Below are 22,165 nucleotides of genomic sequence, written 5' to 3' on the forward strand. Positions count from 1 at the left end.
TTAATAATCTAGACATCGATAAGTTTGTACACCAATAAATTCGTGATTAATCATTTCGGTTGAAATAAAAGAATAGGACCTGTGGGGAATGTTTTTAATGTGTGTAATTTTGATCAGCAGTGTCTATTTCAAACTTCCCAAGCACTGACTCATGACTAGACATTGACAAATATGAAACAGGTACATACCTTTTTTATTGATGTTGTTTAGATGAACAATATGATTCACACTAGTAATAAGGTGTTCCTCCTGATAGGTTTTTGAAGCTACTAATGCCCTGACTTTGGAAAAGCCCATTAATTTTGTTACTTGACTCGAGACGAGGTTATGGAACTTCCTGTACTCGTGGTGAAATACGTAAAGACGTGAACCTGTGAAATTCACTTCTGTCATCTTATTTGTCAATGCATGGATCTTACATGTTGAATTGCGAAAGCTAGCTGACTTCAGTGCTTGGCAACAATTTCAAAGACGGAACGGAATTACATAGCAGTTTTACAGATAAAGAATTCATTAATTAATCACAATTTAGTTTTGAAATGTCCATCATTTCCTTTTGCTGTTCGTGGAATGTCCTTTGAAGAATATTGAACTAAAAGTATTGAATGTTCTTTGAAGAATATTGAATTAAAAGTATTGAATGTTCTTTGAAGAATATTGAACTAAAAGTATTGAATGTTCTTTGAAGAATATTGAACTAAAAGTATTGAATGCTCTTTGAAGAATATTGAACTAAAAGTATTGAATGTTCTTTGAAGAATATTGAACTAAAAGTATTGAATGTTCTTTGAAGAATATTGAATTAAAAGTATTGAATGTTCTTTGAAGAATATTGAACTAAAAGTATTGAATGTTCTTTGAAGAATATTGAACTAAAAGTATTGAATGTTCTTTGAAGAATATTGAATTAAAAGTATTGAATGTTCTTTGAAGAATATTGAATTAAAAGTATTGAATGTTCTTTGAAGAATATTGAACTAAAAGTATCGAATGTTCTTTGAAGAATATTGAACTAAAAGTATTGAATGTTCTTTGAAGAATATTGAACTAAAAGTATTGAATGTTCTTTGAAGAATATTGAACTAAAGTATTGAATGTTCTTTGAAGAATATTGAACTAAAAGTATTGAATGCTCTTTGAAGAATATTGAACTAAAAGTATTGAATGCTCTTTGAAGAATATTGAACTAAAAGTATTGAATGTTCTTTGAAGAATATTGAATTAAAAGTATTGAATGTTCTTTGAAGAATATTGAACTAAAAGTATTGAATGTTCTTTGAAGAATATTGAACTAAAAGTATTGAATGTTCTTTGAAGAATATTGAACTAAAAGTATTGAATGTTCTTTGAAGAATATTGAACTAAAAGTATTGAATGCTCTTTGAAGAATATTGAACTAAAAGTATTGAATGTTCTTTGAAGAATATTGAACTAAAAGTATTGAATGTTCTTTGAAGAATATTGAACTAAAAGTATTGAATGTTCTTTGAAGAATATTGAACTAAAAGTATTGAATGCTCTTTGAAGAATATTGGATTAAAAGTATTGAATGTTCTTTGAAGAATATTGAACTAAAAGTATTGAATGTTCTTTGAAGAATATTGAACTAAAAGTATTGAATGTTCTTTGAAGAATATTGAATTAAAAGTATTGAATGTTCTTTGAAGAATATTGAACTAAAAGTATTGAATGTTCTTTGAAGAATATTGAACTAAAAGTATTGAATGTTCTTTGAAGAATATTGAACTAAAAGTACAATCACGGACAAAGTTTAACCCGATGATATCGATAAGCGTCCGTGACAATAATTTTAGAATTCCGTATTATATATGAGACACATACGAGTCTCACAGAAGAGACACATACGAGTCTAAACGAGTGAATGTAAATCTTCACGTGTAGTTTTTGACAAAATGGAGAATAATCAATTGTTTTTGTAAACCTGGAAATTTATAGGTACTATAACCACGACACCTACCAAGAACAAACTGATACTAACTATCAAGTTTTTTAGTATGACCCTAGCAGATTAGCAGTATACAGAGTACGATTAGCAAAGTATTGCCCAGAGATGTAAAATATATTTTTCAAGACGATTCTGACCATATCAACCGGTCCAGAGTTATAAAAAATGGTATTCTCTCTTTACGGCATGTTACATCATGTTTTTGGCCCGGTAATTCGCCAGACTATAATTCTATTGAATATTTATGGCCTGATTTGAAAGTTTTAGTTCTTGTGCAATCGCACAGAAAATCAATTTTAATTGAAGGAATAAACGATGTCTGGCACGATTGCATTGAAGTAGAGATACTAAAAAAAAAAAAAAAAAAAAAAAAAAAAAAAAATAGTGAACTCGATGCCAAAATGGTGCAATCTAGTTATCAAATCGCGTGGATAAGCAATTACGCATTAGCTCAAGTCAAAGTCATTTTTTGTACGAACCCAAATTTAATTCCCGTTAATAATGGCTGTCATATTCTTGTGAAATATTATTCAGCGTTGTAGATACAGGTAACTTCTGTAACTTTATATTTGTATTCAGCATAAAATTTTCTTTTAAAGTTATATATATTTTATTGTATGTTTAGCTATGCTTACGTACAATCAGTGGCGTATTTAGGGGGGTGGCTTCCGGGCTTAAGCCCCCCCCCCCGAAATCTTACTTACTATAGTAAAGTATATGAAATATCTAGCAGAATTTTCACATTTTCAGGCAAAGCCCCCCCCCCCCCGAAAATTAGCAAAGCCTTCCCCGAAACAAAATCGTAAATACGCCACTGCGTACAATATGTGGAAACATCTTATTAAACCTTCTGAACGAATAAAATTACGTGGAGTTACTATGAGTTACTATTAAATTTTCCATTATCGTATATATGTTATCAATATATTATCAATTCGATCTTAATTAATATGACATGCTTATGAATAAATTCTGATGAATAGTTTCCAGAGAAATTGAGAAAATCTGCTTTTAAGGTGGATCACCACCCGGAAGTCAGTACATATTTTAGCTCATTCCCTTAACTACTGCGCAATGAAACGTTACATATTATAAATATTGTACTATAAGATAAAGTTAAGTTTCAGCTACAACACAAGACACTGATTCATTTGGTTGTGTCTTCTAATATCGAAAAAGGTAACAAATAAAAAATATTTGATTCGTTTTACAATAAGCACACAAGATGGCACTTGCTGTTAAATCATACTAGAAGTAGTTAATTTTGTGAAATGTTTATTTGAATGTTTAAAGTACGTTAAAAGTAATGATCTTATTACAAAATAAATATATTGTTTGACTGTTTTTCGTGTTATGTTTCACATTTTATTTAAATATTAATTTGCATTTAAGGAAGTAGATTTTGAGAAGAAAGTTGCGCTGAAAGCCATAATGCGTTGTTGCCAAATTCGAGAAGCGGAACTTAGCTGTGAATTGTAGAAAGGGTCGAAAACTAATTTCTCCAGAAAGTATTCAAGCAGAATTCCATGATTACGTCCTTTATTATCTGGCACCAGTAAACACTCGACACTACCTGGCAACGCCGCACTATTCAAGCATAGCACCGAGAACATCTAGTGATCCACTTTAATGCCGCTAAGATGTAATAATGGAGAGCTTTTATTCTTCCGCAACAGATTATTAATTCACTATCTATATATTAAAATGCTAGGTTTGTATGTTTTCGACCAATTCTTTTCGACAATGCGATCTCGGAAACCGTAAGCTCTAGGAAACGTGCTATTTTCACTGATCTGTTTCAAATTTTGTGTAGACTTGTCAGTTCTTATTCAAATTTTCAAAAATCGTACCGTAATCGAATCGTAATTCTATTCAACATTTTAGGAGCCATTTTGAGCCTATAAGATTAATATTTTTAACTAGGGCGAAGGTAAGATTAACATTCTTGTTATGCAACCAGTAGAAGAGTTATGTACAACGGGTTGACGGACATTGCAGGCGCTTTGCTTAACTGAATAACAAAACCTACTTCAAAGGCCTCAAGAGCCCCAATGAGGCGTACTCGGACAGATATAGATTTATATTTGTTTTTAAATATTTCCATTTGATATCATGTCACTTCTACAAATCTGTCAGAAACTCACTCAAACATCTATATACTAAATGCTATGTTTGTATGTTTGTCCATAGCAGTGATTCTCTACCTATTTCCTATCACGATTCCCATTTTATCACATCCTCTCGCCAGAGACCCTCTTATAATTTCTGGTTTGCAATAAGCTTGTGTGGGATTTTTAATATATCTATTGCAGAGATCTCAGAATATCTATCTATTTCTATAATAGTAGAATCCATTTCTTGTATATAATGGGTACAGTAACTACCCTAAAAGCGAATGGATTAAAATCAAATTTGGCTAGTTCATTCATACTACAAATATCGAATTCGATCCGTCATACTGTTTCAAAATGGGGACTGTTCGAAAACTTTAAAATTTCATTAACTCTCTTAATTTTGGGTCATGTGATAAAAAAATAAAGTGATTTCTAGATTTTGTTTAAAAAAACTTGGACAGTTTTTTTAAAAAGTTATTTAAGTTTTAAATAACTTGATAATGTGCGTCACGAAGATTGAAGTGGACATTGCCGCACTAATGAATCATCAAGTATCTCAATTAGCTTTCAATTTTAATTGTACTTGAATATGCAAGTTTTGTCGCATTCGTATTTTTTTCTGGTATTTCAATATGTAATCTCATTAGTTTCCTATCGCATTTCCTTCATTTAAATTGATTTTTAAACAACTCTGCACCTGTTGAAAATGTTTAGTAGACCTATTTTTTGTTGTTCCTAACACTATGTATAAAAAAATAAAAATATGCCTATCAGAACAAAATTCAAAATAATATTTTTTAAACAATCGGTATTAGATTCTAATTATATTTATCGCTTTCTATAATCTTCGGAACCTCCAGGTTGAGAAACCCTGGTCTATAGCAATTCTTTTCCTTTGTGAGTCTCCTGTACTGTCCACTTGTGTATGCAAGGAGATTCATGGTCATAACAGAACGATGCACTGAGTAGAGAAGGTAGGTTCAGATAGTGTATGCAAAAAAAAAAAAAAAAAAAAAAAAGTTAAATAGCAAATGTTATTTAATGCCGTTTCAATTCTTTTAAACACATATGCATGTAGTCCTAAGGGTGATGCGTATATTACTTTTAATTTATGGATATAGTATAGATAAGTCCATTATCTGTTTAAGGGTATAACAATCGTTTAGCTCCGTTTATTCGCAAGAACAAGAGCAGGAGAAAGAGGGAAATAAAAATGGAAATGAAATCATTCAGTTTAACGTCCCACGATTATGTTTTTTGGGCTAAGGGAGACGGATGATTGAGACAAATGAGTGATTATTGAAGGAATTGGTGGAATGATATACAACCTGAAAAAACCCACGGACACAATATTGTCCACAACAAATTTACTTGGCCGGAGAAGTAAGCATTTTACCACTGAGCCACAGTGCCCCTGATAACCCACAAGGGAAAGATAAATACACGAAGTATTTGTTTCGGAGGGAGATGTTAGGGAGCAAATTAGATTAAACCTTGTATTCTAAAAATTCTTTAATCATATATTGGAAGTATTTAAAAATGAAGGTTTCACAAAGCCCATGGTACTCTCAAACTAAATAGGGATGTGCTTTTGTTTTGGATTATAAGTGTCCTTGGAGTAGTTGTTCGGTCTCAGTAATTTTTTTTAAAATTTGTATCATCTGATAAGCAAACCCATATAGCTATGGTATTCCTCTTTATTTCCACATATTTCGGTAATCTTTAGGCATGCCTACTTACACAGCTGTAGATTTCTTCAAGACTTCGTTAAAACATCTTTTTGTAATGTTTAAAAATCGGAATTTTTCGAACCCCATGGTATCTCGAAACCCTAAAGGCTTGTGCGCTTATTTTGGATTGAAGCTATTTTTGAGAATGTTGTTAGGGCATAGTAATAAATCTTTCGAGATTGTACCATCTAGTATGCAAAACCCATACCTTTGTGATATCAGTCTTTATTTCACCATATTTCGGTAGCTATGAGTCGCACCGAGCTACAGTTTTCGGTAAATATATATCTGTAAAATTCTTTACAACATTTTAGACATATAGAATATTTCATAATATTTACAAAATATAGAAATTAGGTACCGTACCTTATAGTAAGCACCTACTTTTGCGTAGCAATATATTTGGAGTTGTTAAGTCTCAATAAAAACTTCTTTCGAAATTTATCGTTCTTCTACCCGAAATACAAAATTTCATAACCAACCAAAAGTTTATAAAACTGTGATTTATAAAAGAACAAAAACACTCTTAAATGAATGTCGTACATAGAGGGAAGGAGTACAGAAAGACGGAAGCAAAGAGTAAGTTTAGAAGCGACACTTTCATTTTCTTTGGGAAGGGTGTCATGACAAGAGAAGGAGTGTCCTTAAATATAGGGAATGGTTATCTCTATTTTCAGTCATAGATAATAACACTGAAAAAATATTTTTGCGAACCGGAAAATTTTGAGTAGAAGTATACTCCTTTAAAAATGACCACAAATCTATGTTCGAAAGACTATTGTATTCTTATCTATAAATACAATTAATGGAAAATAATCCATACATTAAAATACTAGGTTTATATGTTTGTTTCCAAAGAAAAGTTTACATATTTGTCTCCAGTCCTTTCGACAAGGAGATCTCGAAAACCACAAATGCTCGAAATGTGCCATTTTCACTGGTCGATTCCAAATTCTGTGTAGATTGTCCAGTTGTAATTGATTTTTTTTTTTAAAAAACGTGGCCGTTATTTTCTTATTACATGTTTAGGGGTACACTGGAAGTGTTGAAATTTTTAATAGTAAAGCATCATATCCTATGAATCATACATTCCAACACCACATATTTGTATATAAGGGTTGTATATCTCTCAGGCGTTTGCTTCATGGCAAAATGATAATGAAAAACGAATGATAACTGTTTCTCCAGGTTAGGATGAATCTTTATTGTTTGGAGTGTTCTGCCCAATGAACACCACATATCACTGACATTATAATAAAATTTTGTGTAATGTATTTGGTTATTACATACTGCATGCAAGAAGAAAAAAACGCTGCTCATACATGAATTAGAAACTCCAACCGGAAGTAGGCTTAAATCTTGCAAACGGTGCGAGATATTGAAAAAATCTCGCCTTTATGGTGCCCCTTGCAAATTTTTAGCAAAAAGTGTTTTTTTATTTTTTTTTATTTTTTTTTATTTATTTATGTTTGTAAAGGGGCATGTATAGATGTGAAGAATTACAAGAATATTTATGCTCATATGTGAATGATGCACTGTGTAGAGGGTGCAGGTTCAGCTAGTAATTATTTAAAAAAAAAGAAAACTGATCTAAGCAAACCCTTCTTATTACTAATTTCGTTACATTTCGGTAATATATAACATTTCCTACTTTAGAAACATTACCCTTGGAAATGAAATCTTTCAGTTTTGTGTCCCACGACTATACGGTGTAGGCTGAAGGAGAAGTTGATGATGATAAATTAATGAAATGGTGGAATGAAGAAAGTGGGAGGAAACTGGAGAACCCCGAGAAAACCCACGTACGCGGTATTTGTCCAACACTTGGTGCGAGATAGGATCGAACCAGGGATCCCACACAACAGTGGTGAAAACTCTACCACTGAGCAACTGCCACTCCAACATCATTTTGGTCATTTTTTATTTTTACTTACGTAGTTTCAAAAGTCATAAGCATTCAGAGGTAATAAGTATAGTATTAGCTCCATTACCTTCTTTATTTTAAATCAGATATTTTTTTTAAATATAGCGTTTCTAGGAAATGTAGGTAACACTTTTTAAAAAAGACCAGCAGAATGTACACTACAGTGGCGGATTTAGAAAGTAAAAACTGGTGGAAACAGAACCAAGACTATGATAGGTATATAATGAGTTTACTATAAAGTTTCGAAAATATATAAATAATAGCTTAAATTACTTTTTATCACTCAAAAAACTGGGGGGCTTAGGCACCCCGACCCCGGGCTAGGTCTGCCACTGCTAGAGAAACATTTTCTTATACCGTGTCTTATTCAATTCATGAATATTTCATTCCTTATGTAATCTTAGAATTCAGACGTTAATAAAATCTGGACACAAAGCCGCTATTGCCCACTAATGTATGTACAACACTAAATTTACAATAATTAAAAAAAAAAGTTTTAAAACAAAACAAAATAAAACTTACCGTCACGTGAAAGTACTGCTAACTGCGGCCTCTGTTAACAAAATAACAAAACTTTTTTTAGTTAAAAAAACTTTTCAGTAATTAAATATAAGATTTTTTTTAGAAAGAAAAAATCTGTGATTAAACTGTTGAAGGAAAAAAATAATCGGCACGTAATAAACAAAACTTAAGTATTTTGATTAACTTTTTTTGTTTCCCCGTACGTGAATTCGAACGAGAATCGAACACACGCTCTTATAGCGCAAACGGAAGAGAAACCTGTTGCCCGAACGAGGAATCCGCGAATCTAGACTAAACGCTTTCTAAAGTCGAAAGCGCCCTTCTCGGTGCGAAGTGAGACCGAAGCACGGAAAATACAGAACTAAACTCTTCGTCATGCGCAGAATTCCCTCCTAGTTCAACATAGTCGGTGTTCCCCTTTAGCCCGCTTTCAGGAGCCACTCACGAGTCTCGCTTCAAGACAACAAAATAAAACATTTTTAAAAAAATAAAATAAAAAATCGAGAGGTAAATGTCAAAACTGTCTGGTATATCTTGAAAATGTATTTACATTTCTATCACACATAAAGAAGAGGTAATTCTCCCATATGCCTTTTCCTTGAATATCACTAAAACTAATGATTTGCGTATGCTCTACAAAAGATTATCACCGGCGTTTTTTAGGGACTTTAATACACGAGATACCGGGTTTGAATCCCGGTGGAAGAGACTGAAAATTTCAACGCATTATAGAGATTCGAATTTGATCTCAAGCTTTAGGACGATGTCTCATACAGTGCTGTAACTTGTGGAGGGCAGGGGGTAACTTCCCTCGCATTTAAGCTCCCCGCCGTTTGATGGTGGATCACTTCAAGATAAAAGTTTCTTACTTCATATGATACAATACGAACATGAATTTGTAAATGAAACATGGAATAGGGGTTGACCTGGACTATCTTAGTAAAATGTGTACTAGTAGAGTCTCCAGAAATCATATTTATTTATTTATTTATTTATTTATTTATTTATTGAACAAATTCCCAGATACAGCATAATTGTGCCATTTTACACAGGGAAATGTCAACAAGCGGAAAAAAAAGAATATAAAAAAATAAACAACAACAGTAACAACAACAACAACATCAATAGTATTAACAAAGAGTCCACAAGTAATATTATTTAGCCAGCACGCGTTTTATTGCACTTTCAAACACCGGGTAGCTCGAAAAAAATGTCCACCTCACTTGTTAGATTATTATAATAGTTGGGTACTCGGTGAAAAAGAGACCTCTGTATAATTGCCAACCTAGGGCGTGCAAGATGGAATAGGTGGGTATTCCGTGTTTTGCGGGAAGGGACATGTAAGGATAGTTGTTGAATTAGGGTTTCTGATCTTAGGTTCCCATTTACAATCTTATGAAGAAACTTCAAATCAGAGTTATTTCTACGTAGTTCCGGCGTCTGGATATTAAGATATCGCAAAATTTCCTCCTTAGGTAATATTCGAAGTGCGGGAACACGAAAACGTACTATTGCAATAAAGAAATTGAGAACAGGCTCAAGTCTAGAGAGATGTGTAGGTGCAGCCATGGCCCATATGGGAGAGCAGTATTCGATCTTGGGTGCTATTAGAGTTTTATAGAATGTTGTTAGTGATGCCACAGTACGTAGTTCAGTGAATCGGTAAAGAAGCCCCAGCATACGCATTGATTTCTTAACTATTGAGGAGATGTGGTCAGAGAACGAGAGTTTCGAATCAAAGATGACACCAAGATCATTATGACTGGCAGAATGTGTTATAGGGGAATCGTTAATATGGTATTTGGAGGGAACAGGAGACTTTTTCAGAGTAATTGTAATACTGTCACATTTCTTACTGTTAAGTTTCAATTGCCACATTTCACACCAGTCTACAAGATAATTTATACACAGTTAGACCTCGATAACTCGAACTTTGGTAAGAGCTACCTTATGACTAAGCGGATAGCATACGCGCCTCTGGCGTGGGAGACCCCGATTCGCTTCCCGGCGGAAGCTCATGTGGTTCGGATTCCACGTTAAACTGTAGGTTCACGTCTCATATAACCTCTCTGCTGAAAGGGACACTAAACTGAAAATCAAATGGAATTTCGATAACTCGAATTCATTGATAACTCAATTTTTTCACATTCCTTTGAACTCTTCATAACACTCAATGTTAAAATAACCTCTGTAAGTCGAATGTTTAAAAGTTACAACTTCGATAACTCGATAATCATATTTAAAAACTTCGGTAACTCGAACTTTCGTATCTGTGAACATCTACAAGTCGAAGTTCAAAGGTGATTTTTTCTTGATGTAACCTCGATAACTTGAAGTTATAGCTCTATGCTTTTACGTAATTGTCATTGTTACTAATGTGTATTGTAATTGTGTTTTACTCATGTCTAGACATGAAACCCCCCTCCATTTGCTTCTAACTCAATAATTCTTCTTCTTCCTTGGAACTTCCACAACTTTGATTTCTAGAGGTTGAACGAACAAAACTTCGAGTTCTAGAAGTTGAACGAACAAAACTTTGATTTCTAGAGGTTGAACGAACAAAACTTCGATTTCTAGAGGTTGAACGAACAAAACTTCGAGTTCTAGAGGTTGAACGAACAAACCTTCGATTTCTAGAGGTTGAACGAACAAAACTTCGAGTTCTAGAGGTTGAACGAATAAAACTTCGAAATGAAATGAAATCTTTAAGTTTTACGAAATCTGAAAGATGTGCACAAACTCCGGGAGGGGATTCGTAACATCAAAAGAAGACAAAAAATCCTCTTGCATATTGTCGAATTCGCTTTTGTAAGAGTGACAGCAGGGGTATTAACTTGGAATCGACAATCGAACCTGACAATTGGAACGGAACAGAAAGATATCCACAAGCTGCGGGAAGTGATTCGTGACATCAAAACTAGTTAAATGTGACTATGAACATCAACATAATGGTACATTAGGCAGTTGCGCAGACAGAGATAATTTGTGCACGTCTTTCTGTTCCGTTCCAATTGTCAGGATTCGATTTTCGTTGGCACTCCTGTCACTCGTACATGACGAGTAATTCGACAACAAGCGAGAGGAATTATTGTTTCCTTTTTATGATTCACCTCCCGGAGTTAGTGCACAACTTTCAGGTTCATCCTATATATTCTCCTAGTATTGAAGCATAAATATAATCTGGACCCTACTTTAGTGAAACAACAACTGAGACCCCTAGAGAAGGCAAATTTCATTTTTCATGTTTCTTTAAGGGGCCCAAATATTAATGCTTGTCCTCCCAGGAAAAGTTCCCAAGGTACGGCCCAGATATAACCTTGGAGATGAAACCAATGCTAAACTCTAATTCATCTCCTACACCGAGAGTCGAACCCGATATCAAAGTAATCGCTCTACACAGCAATAGTCGAACGGGTCGTGAGCTTCATAGTATCAACTATGATTCTCTCTTTTTTTCAATACATTTAAGCCTATCATTGTCTTTCTCTCTCATGTGGAAAATAAACTAACGATCACATCCCGCTAGTAAAAAGTGACCACCTTACGTACATTTCTAGTTGCGCGTTTTATAGTAATTGGAGGACCCTGACCAATGAAACTATTTTCAAACATGTCTGTCCATTGAGTCACAAGGAAAATTATATCCCAAATTTAAGATCATTTTTCTAGCCATTCCACGGACGCTTTTGTTTGTTTGTTTGTTTAAAAATATTTCCATTGAATTCAGCGTCCTCGAATTATTATAAAAAGAGCAATTAAAAATGTATCCAAGCATAGACTCTTTTACAGTTCGCATAAACGATACTTTAAAGATCCCATCTTTGACATGGTTTTTCTCGTGATCTCATGGACGCAAGAACGTAGCCAGGGAGGCCCGGGCCCAGGCCCGTATCCAGGGGGGTCTAGGGGGCCGCCCCCCTAAATTTTTACTGGCTCCCTCTAATATTTTCACGGTAGGTTTGCAAATGAACTATAATATGGGATGAACTTATAGCTTTGGATCGGGGCCCCCTAACTTCCACCGCCCCCCCCCCTACATTTTCGAGCTGGCTACAGGCCTGTCGGGCCCCACCCTCTTTGAAAACCAGGCATAATGGTGAAGCTGGGAATCTTTTAAAGGTTAGTTTGTCGAATTTATTTCCACAATCAAAAAACTCCAGGCTGAGTTTCCTGAACGACAGGACTGTGTTAATACATTTGTTTAACTCAAAGCCTTTCTGCTGTAATTTCAAGCCTTTAAATGCTTTCAGAAATGAACAGGTCATTTTCAATTACTGCCTCAATACTTCTAGCAGCAATGAAGAAAGGAGCTTTCACTCTGTCAATATTTGTGTGTGAATACCTTTCTAGTTTTACTTTGCCTCTATCGTTATTCCTCCAAAATTCACAGAACGAACTTGGTTTCTGCAGTGAAATCAAGTGACGACATTTTGGACACGTTGAAAACCAGGGAATTTGAAATTTCTAGAGAAGTTAGAATTTCTGCTACTAGTCATGGAAATTTCAAGTTTTCAAAAACATTCTGCAACAGAGTGGACATTTTTTTATCATACTTTTTCGTCTTCGCTTCTCTGCAATATCAAACTCGTTATTTCAGAAACAGTTTTCTACTGCTCCTTTAACCTGTCATTTGGAACAGACAGTAATTGGCGGAGTAATAAAACAAAAAGTTATATGGAAAGAAAGTTTTGTTAACATTTGATTCAGCGGAGAAAGGATACGTACTGTAAAATATTTTGCAAGACGTTGTTGGATATGTACTTTTTTTTTATAATAGTTGAGGTCATAATGAAAGGAAAATTGTTATATGAATGAACAGAGAAAGGGACGTAGATATTGTAAAAACTTTTTCAATATTTTTTATATTCTTTTACTCGAGATTTCTTCGGGGGGCGCGGTGGCTCAGTGGTAGAGCGTTCACCTCCGGTGCTTGGGGTCCCGGGTTCGATCCCAGCCCCCGCCCAGTGAACTTTGTGGTGGACAAACACCGTGCTCGTGGGTTTTCTCGGGGTTCTCCCGTTTCCTCCCACTTTCATCATTCTACCATTTCACTCATCTCTCATCATCACCGTCTCCTTTAGCCTAAGCGGCATAACCGTGGGACGTAAAACATAAAGATTTCATTTCATTTTCGAGATTTCTTCATAGTTTGTTATTAAAATACTTACTAACATAACATATTCTCATTATATTGTCCTAACAAACCAATACATGTTGCCAGTAAAATAGTTTAGAATGAATGAGCCCCTGGTGTGATCATCACAATCCCGGATTTCATGTCACGGATTCCCCTCCCCCATTACGAAATCCTGACTAGTTGCCTGCATGGACGTATATACAAAGGCAGTTCAAAAAGTTTTGCATAATAGGTTATAAACACTACAACCATAATTTGTTTGGTGCATGTATATACATGTAATCTTTATACTGAAGTTGTATAACAAATTTATGCTAAAGAAGAAGGTAAACGCCCCCCGAAAAAATCTCATCCTTTAAGAGTAAGTCTTACCTTCTAAAATTTTCTCCTCAAAAGATGATTTATGCAAGATTATTAACAAAATCCTTAGAGTTGTTTTCCAGAAAATTGCATTTTTAATTTTCACTCTCCAGTAAACTATCCTGACTTAAGGGAAAGACAGAAAATTCAAAAACCCACCCTAGAGAAGCCTATAAAAGTTTTAAATTTAAAACTTGTTCCGGATTGTAAATTATTCATTGTAGCTTCGGAAATTCAAGATTAGTAATAACACTCCAACTGACCAGAGTAGTATATATATATTTAATAGTATATATCTATGTTACAGTTTCGACTATGTAACATAGCCTTCCTCAGACACATTATGAGAGAAAATATCCAATTTTGACAGCTTATATACAATCTGGATGCAAGACATGCCGAATTTCTCTTTACAAAACGTAAACTTTTAATCGGGTCTAAAAAGTAAATGGAGTAAGTGGGACACCATAAGAAGGAGAACTAAAGAAGTGGAAGACAGTGAGAAAGGGACTGAAAAAAAGAGCAAGAATTCAAGACAAGTTATCGATACTTGTGAAAGAGGAAGTAATGAGAGATCTGAACAAGTGGGAAAAGAAATTTGAAGAGAAAGAGAGAGAAAGATTGAAAGAAAAAGGAAAGAAGCTTAAATGGACTGAGCAAAAAAAAGAAAGTGCAAGTAGTGTAGTAGTAATAGGAATTGTAGAATTAATAGACCAAGAAAAGAAATGTTTAGAATTAGGCTACAAGTTTAAAGTTAAAGAAGAGAAGTCAGAAGTAAAAGAGGTAGTATTCACAGTAGAACAAACAATTATGAGAATAAAAAACCAGAGCAGAGAGACAAAATTAGAAGGTAAGCAGTAGCCATAGTAAAACAAAACATAAATAGAAAAGCAGGAAACCTTAACAAAGAAGAGAAAGAGGAATTGAGAAAGTGAAGGAGCAGAAAGGACATCGTGGTAGAACAGATAGATAAAGAAAGGGCGACAGTGGTGATGGAGAAGGAATGGCACAAAAAAAACTGGAAGAACTATGTGATGACACGTATGAAGTAATGGGAGATAAAGATATGAAAGATGTTATAAGAAACAAAATAATTGAGGAGAGAGAAAAACAAGGTTTCAAGAAATTAATGAATAAAACAGGAAGAATACCGAATATGAAAGGTTTTTCCAAAAATACATAAAAAATAATTTAAAATATAGACCGATGATGGATTGTAGGAACATTTTCAAACCGTTGGTTGAAGAAATAAAGCAGATTGCAGAAGAGATAAGAGGACAGGAAAGCAGCAGAGTGGAAAACACAGAGGACGTAAAACGTGCCCAGAACAGATGAGAGACAGAAAAGAAAGAAACATATTGTTCAGTGTTGATATAAAGGCAACGTTTCTGAGCATTAAGAGGGAGTACGTGTTAAAAACAATAGAAGAAGAAATGGAAAATATGAATATAAGAAAATGAAAAAAGAAGAAATTGTTGAATGTCCTAGGGCTGATATGGGAGAATGGTGTATGAATGATTGATGAAAACTTGTTGAGAATAAAAGAGGGGCTAAACATAGGTTCGAGACTGAGTCCGGTACTAGCAGAGATTGTAATGAACAGGTGGGAACAGAAAGTAAAAGAAGAAGGAGGACAAAATCTTATAATGTTTTATAGATATGTAGATGATTGCCTTGGAATATGGAAAGGAACTAAGAAACAGTTGGAGACATTTGTTAAAATAATTGAGGACGAAGGAAAATGGATTAGTCTAAAAAAAATGAAAATAGAAGAAGAGAGGAAAATCAACTTTATGGACATGACTATAGAGAAAATATAAGGAAAATTCAAGACGATGTGATACAGAAAAGAATGCGATGCCGGGAAATGCTGCCACAAAAGGACTGTCGTAGACAGGGGGACTGAGGAGAATTTTATACAGAAAATGAGAAAGAGGATCGAAATGATAGATATCGACGAAGAAAGAAAGAAAGAAAGAAAGAAAGAAAGAAAGAAGACATAAAAATTCCTTTGCGAGTTATTAAAAGGAAACGAATTTAGAAGAGAAGATTTAAAACAAATTAAAAGAGGAAGGTGTAGGGAAAGAAGGAAAAAGATAACTTGGAATTAAAAGATTAGGAGAGAAAGCGGGGATCATGAAGAATCTGTTGCGGAAGGAAGGAATTAAAACATACAGGAAAGGAGGAAAGAGAATAATAGACTTAGTGAGAGAGAAAAGAAAGAAGAAAGAAAAGGAAATAAGATCAGAAGAGGAAGGAGTAGTGTCCCAGGTTAATTGTAAAGAGTTGCGATATGAAGTACATAGGAGAAACAGGAAAGAGATTAGAACAAAGGATAAAACAGCATAAGGAAGATGCCAACCTAATAAGAGAGAACAACGCAATATATAAACTCATTAAAGAAACGGGACATGAGATAGATTGAGAAGGAATAAAGGACTAGAAAGGAAAAAAAGGAGTGTGATAAGAAAGTGGAAAGAAGTCCAGTGTATTAAGAAGTATGGGAAGGAGAAGTCGAATTGTATAGTGGACTTGTGATACATGAATAATGGGGGGGGGGGAATAATAGACAAAATAGAATTAAAGTGATCAACACGAGCTATTAGGACAGGTGTACAATGGCAAACAGTAGGCGGACAAGAGTGAAGAGAAAGAGTAAGTGATAAACACCTAATTAAGAGTTTAGTTCTTAAAAGTTTCGTAACAGGTGCGCAAAAACAGAAAGTGAAAGTGACAACAGCTAATTAAAAATTTACTTTTTAGAACCAATTAAAAGTTTATGTTTAGTACAGAGAAAATGGGCGTGTCTTGCATTTAGATTGTATATAAGCTGTCAAAATTGGATATTTCTCTCATAATGTGACTGAGGAAGACTATGTTATATAGCCGAAATCGTAACACAGATATATATATATATACTATTAATATATATATACTGCTTTAGTCAGTTGAAGTTTGTTCTGGATATGTTGAACGTGATGGTTGGTTGATGAATTTTGTGAAGAAGGTATAGGAGTCGCAGGGACGGCAAAGCGATGAAAATTAATGTAATGGCAGGTAGAATTGTTCGATGGTCTCTATATGCGAGTGAACACATATCGAAACGAACGGACAAATATCAGCCATAAATAGTATAAATCCATTGAAATCTCGAATTAGACTTTTTTTGCATTTCTATTGTCGCTCAAAACTAAAAAAAAAGAAAGAAAGGAAAGAAAAACATTGATGAATTTAAAATTTTACTCTAAATTGATTAGCGTAGTGAATATTTGTCTTAATTTTTTGTAAATTCTCGTTCTCTTTTTTAAAAAACGAATTATTTCATATATTATTTAATCAGTTTCCTACAAATGAAATTCATGTGTGAAATGATTACCCAACTCAAAGTGCACAGAACATATAATATTTAAGAGCCACGAAATAAAATCGCTGTTTCGATGTCCGCATAATGAAGAGGTATAGCTTTCCACGATTTCAACGCACTACGATAGGATTTATTCATTTTGCTGCTAGCTAGTAGCGAAACATAAATGTATTGCTATATTTGTTTCTTTTTTGTATGACGTAAGCGACTCACAGTATGCTGATCAATGTAGGCTAACATTCATCTCGCGAACCTAATTCAAACAAGTTACATTGTGTACAAACCATGAACATATGTATATTACAGAATACATTTCATATATATATATATGGTTTAGTTAATTTCAAATACCAAAAGTACACTTTCTCTCTAGAAATAAATTTGATTTTTGAAAACCAGAATCAATATACTATATACCGGGTGACTCCGACACGACTGACACATTTCAAACATGGATATTACGTGGGCGTAATGACTATATTCGTTGGCGGGGAGGGAACCGAAAGAGCAAAGAAGGCCACGTTAAATGGTCAGTTGGAATGGAGCATTGGAACACAGAACATTGTGTTACCTCAGTTCGTAGTTATTATGAAACTAAGTCTGTGCCAGAAGTGCAACTTTTTTTTTTTTTTTTTTTTAAAGACGAGTTTTCCACTTCTGGCACAGACTTAGACCGCGACTCCATTGCTTCCGAATGCGATTGCAAATGCAAACTGCGAATTCATGTGCCTCTACTACATCCGAAGTTTTGCGAATGCGAATCAAGTTGGAATTTCTCTTTCAAAGCTTCAATTGAAATATTTTTGCTTGAAAATTCGTACCTTAGTCTTGAGAGCCTAAAAAACAATAATATCTATCAATTTCCTTTGTGTGCAAAATAAAGTTAATGTCGCTTCCATTATTATTATGCTTGCGTGGTAACCGCTACTATTTTCACTTTAAAATAAATTAACTAAATAAAATTAGAGATTATAGAACAAACCTACTTTCTAAGAAAATTTTCTCCATGAGTAAAGAAACCCGTTTTTGCTATTTCAAACATATTTGTCAATAATTACATGTATTCGTAAAATCATTATTTGAGGAACACAAAGGAAATACAAATTGAATATAAAATGTTGCGGTCCGTGTATTAATTAAATCTTCATATTTTAAAGACAAACCAAAAGAAAATACATATTATCTTCCACTCGAAGTTCCTTGCTTACATCTGCCCATAATTTGTTCACGACGTGTCGTTTGTGTAATCTGGATGAGCTTGGTTCCACAATGGAACTTTATCAAAAACACAATTTATTAAAGTATCTACATCTATTTCCATCTTTATTTATATTTTTATTTATTTTTTTATTATTATTTTATTTTAACTCCGCACGTCACAACATCATCTGCTTTCACGCAAAACAAACTTTCTTCTCTCACGTAATGCTCAATTCCTCTGCAGACGACCCTTTATTCGCACGAATTCGGATGAACAATCCCAGCATGTTGGGATCGTTCTCATTCGCATCTTTTTGTCGATTTTCGCAATTCGCAGGTCGGAACTAGTCGAGGCATTCCAATTTATTTACACGTGCTGGGAAATTCGCATTCGCATTCGGAAGCAATGGAGGCGCGGCCTTAGTTTTGTAATAACTGGAACTGAGGTTACATGATGTTCTGTGCTCCAATGCTGCATTGCGACTGACCATATAAAATGGCGTTCTACCTCTTTTCGAAATATTTATTGTTCCTGAGTCATTTGCAACTATCGCGTTAAAACTGGACAATATTTACAGATGTTACGACCGAATAAAATCCACCCGTTCTGAAGAGAAAAAGAAAAATTGCCCTTATATTTGAAAAAGTTTTTCCTGTTTTCTTAATTGCAAAGTCTTTGATCAGATCCACAATCATTACTATTATTAATCGCTACTTCTACCATTGTTTCTAATATTTTAATTAGGTTGTTTTGACGGAGCACGTCGCATTGAAGAACCGCTATGTGGAGCTTTTGTCGAAAATGAGTTATGCCGTGCAAATAAACCTGAAAGCTGTCAGGCAGCGTCCCTTATAATGTGATAAGTGAATATTTAATTCTTTCGCCACAACCAAGGGCGCCCATGTTGTGGTTTCCAAGGGGGGGCAAGTATAAGCGACGTTTCAAATATAGTTTCAAATTTTGCTGTAACTAATGTAAAAATTCTATTGGGTTTTCAATATGCCCAAGTACAATTTCCTCTTAGGAGGCGAGCCTCCCACCTTGCCCCCCCCCCCTGATGGGCGCCCTTGGCTACAACAATGAAAAGATAATATATTGAAAGTAAAAGTTTCAAGTTCTCATCACGTACGTATTGATCCTCTATGTGCTTATAAAAGCGCAAAAGATAAACCGACATGTGCTACGTAAATACAAAAGTAGTAATATAATATTGTTGAAGCAAGCTACAACTATGTCCAGTGCATAATATACACAGAACCAATTTTATATACAGGGTGGCCCAAAAGTAGGTATACAGCCCTGCATTGATCAAATATAACATTCTAGTTTATGGGTTTATTTGCTTCGGCTCTTCCGAACTTAAGGTACTAGTAAAATGACATTAAAAGCAAATAATAAAGAAACTAAGTCTACCTGATGGATAACAATAAGAAATGATATAAAATGCAATGAGCTGATCAGTACAGTACTGTATACTTACTTTTGGGCCATCCTGTACAGTATTTTTCAAGTGTTTCCGTGTATATTTGGCAAATTTTAAGTTTAGATGCTTTTTCATTCTCATGAAAAGTTTTGGTTTTAACACAGAGGTTCTTCGAGGCGCAGCGACGGTATGTTTGTGTGTGTGTATATGTGTGTATGTGTGTGTGCACAGAAAGTATACAATTTCGCAGACTGTATGCAACGTTTCTGATGGTGTGTTTGGAGAAGGAGGATTTTTTTTCCTTCGACTTCATATAAGGAGCTTGTTTCCAAACTCCACCTGAGTCATGTTTTGTAATTTATAGGAGAAGCGAGAAACGTGTATCGCTCTGGTTCTACATTTAATGAAAAATATTTGAACAATACACCGTATATTTTATGTCTAGTGGTACATAACAACATGCTAAATTTTAAGAAATGTCTGACTTTAGGTTTAGGCCTAAATGGCGCGAAAATGTTTCATTTCCGTCTAAATACCACTTAAGTCATATGTGTTTTCCAGACAAAATTCAGCTACTGCTCAATATTACACTCTAGTATCATTATATCTTGTAAAACATAAAATAATAATAACAATAAGAAGAAGAAGAAGAAGAATTTATATTTGATTATACTATGTGCTTATTGTGATGATTTGTGATTAACATGATTTGTGTGTTTTTAATGAATTTTTATTTATTTTATTTCTAAGGTTGATATTTTAAACTCTAATTTTTTAGGTGTACTTTTATATTGATTATTAGCCTTTGGCTAGCTGGGGGCTCCGCCCCCAGACCCCCGAGTCTGCTCGTCCTATGGCCTCGCATTTCTTATCTGTCGGCTTTTCAATCAACAGTGAATTTCGTAAACTTGCCTTTCATATTTCCTGAATCTGTCCATCCGGGGGCTTCGCCCCCACACACTGTCCTTGCTCGGCCTACGGGCTCACACCCCTTAAACCCACAATTCTATCGTTTCTTTTCCTATTTCAACTATCTAAAAGAAAAGATTTTGTATCCCAAGAAAACGCCAATTTAAATAGCACGGGAATTTCTTCATCCCCCTTTAGACCCCTAAAAAATTTTAAATATTCACTTTTGGCAATTTTTCTGACAGTTAGTCCTCGAAGGCTGCAATCATGCCAAATTTCATTATTCTAATCCTGCCGGAAGTGCTTAAACATTATGGGGTGTAGAAGACGTCCCATATAAATAACATGGAAAAGATTTTTCAGTTCCCTATAAAACCACTCTAAAGTTGGATTTTTATTTTTTTTATTTTTACTGATTTACTTAGGTAGTGCTAGGAAGAAAGCTTTCGGCCAGTTGGCGCGTGGTTGGCTTTTGGCTTTCTACGCTTGCACTTGAAACGCATGCTTTCATACAATCAGACTTTTGTTGTGCTTGCAAGCGATGCTTTAGACCCTTCATACAGCGTCATAGCATCATCGGCCGTTCATTGGCTATCGACTTCACTTGTAAAATGCTTGCATCAAGCTTGAATGGAACACTGAATGCAAGGTTGCTCCCATATAACTTCGTTACTGGAATCCAGCTTGCGGCATGCTTACACGTTCTGCAATCAAGCTGGATGCAGGCTTGACCGACTTGTAATTCAAGCTTACCGCAAGCGGTTTGCAAGTTGTTTCTGCTACTAGAGAAATGTCCCGGTTAGGGTGAATTTTTGGACAAACGTAGCTAGCTTGTGCACGCCTTTTTCCCGGTGGGAAAGCGTATCGATGGTTTGAATTCCATTTTAAACTGTTTATTCGAGTCTCATACAGCTTCGGTGATGAAAAGGGACGCTAAATTTCAACAAATAATAATAATAATAAATTTACACTGAAATTATTGACAGTAAAGGAAGGTTATATATGTTCATTGTTATTGCTTGAAATCTAATTGGCCTGAGTCTTGCTTTTGTTTAGTGAAGTCACTTGTAACTTTCCGATGTATTACGTAGAAGCGCAGTTTTATAATTTGAGAAAATCAGAGATAAATTCAATGGTGAAAGGAGGGAACGGGGAGGTAAAACAAGTGTTGCCAGTATACGAGCAATTATGAATCCACAAATAGAGCAATTATGAATCCACTTGAAGAACCACCGATTGCGCTATCGATATTTTGTTCGCCTTTCACCACTGTCTTATATCAATGTCAGGTTATCTGTCTGTTCCTTTCTCTTTCACTGACAATGCGCGCAGCAAACTGTGACGTCACAGGGAATTCAGTTGAAAATGGCTGGTCTAGGGCCTTTTCTGAGACTAAATGATTTGACTTCTGGACTTCGGTATAAAAAGGTCCGAAATCAGGTTCACGTTAAGCTAACTATTTACACAATGGTGAATATGGTTTAAAACATGTCCAACTTTTGTCCTTAACATTAA

General features: G+C 34.6%; 1 long non-coding RNA gene across 1 annotated transcript in view; it reads right to left on the minus strand.

The window, feature by feature from the left end:
* The window catches only part of LOC145671815 (uncharacterized), a 288,536-nt gene that overhangs the window by 240,142 nt on the left and 26,229 nt on the right, over positions 1–22,165 (minus strand). Inside the window, exon 2 of the long non-coding RNA XR_014128531.1 lies at positions 8,257–8,287. This is a non-coding gene — a long non-coding RNA (uncharacterized LOC145671815). The remainder of the gene's footprint in view (positions 1–8,256; positions 8,288–22,165) is intronic.

Source organism: Thermobia domestica, chromosome 15, assembly GCF_964235325.1.
Source record: "Thermobia domestica chromosome 15, izTheDome1.hap1.1, whole genome shotgun sequence".
NCBI classification, from domain to species: domain Eukaryota; kingdom Metazoa; phylum Arthropoda; class Insecta; order Zygentoma; family Lepismatidae; genus Thermobia; species Thermobia domestica.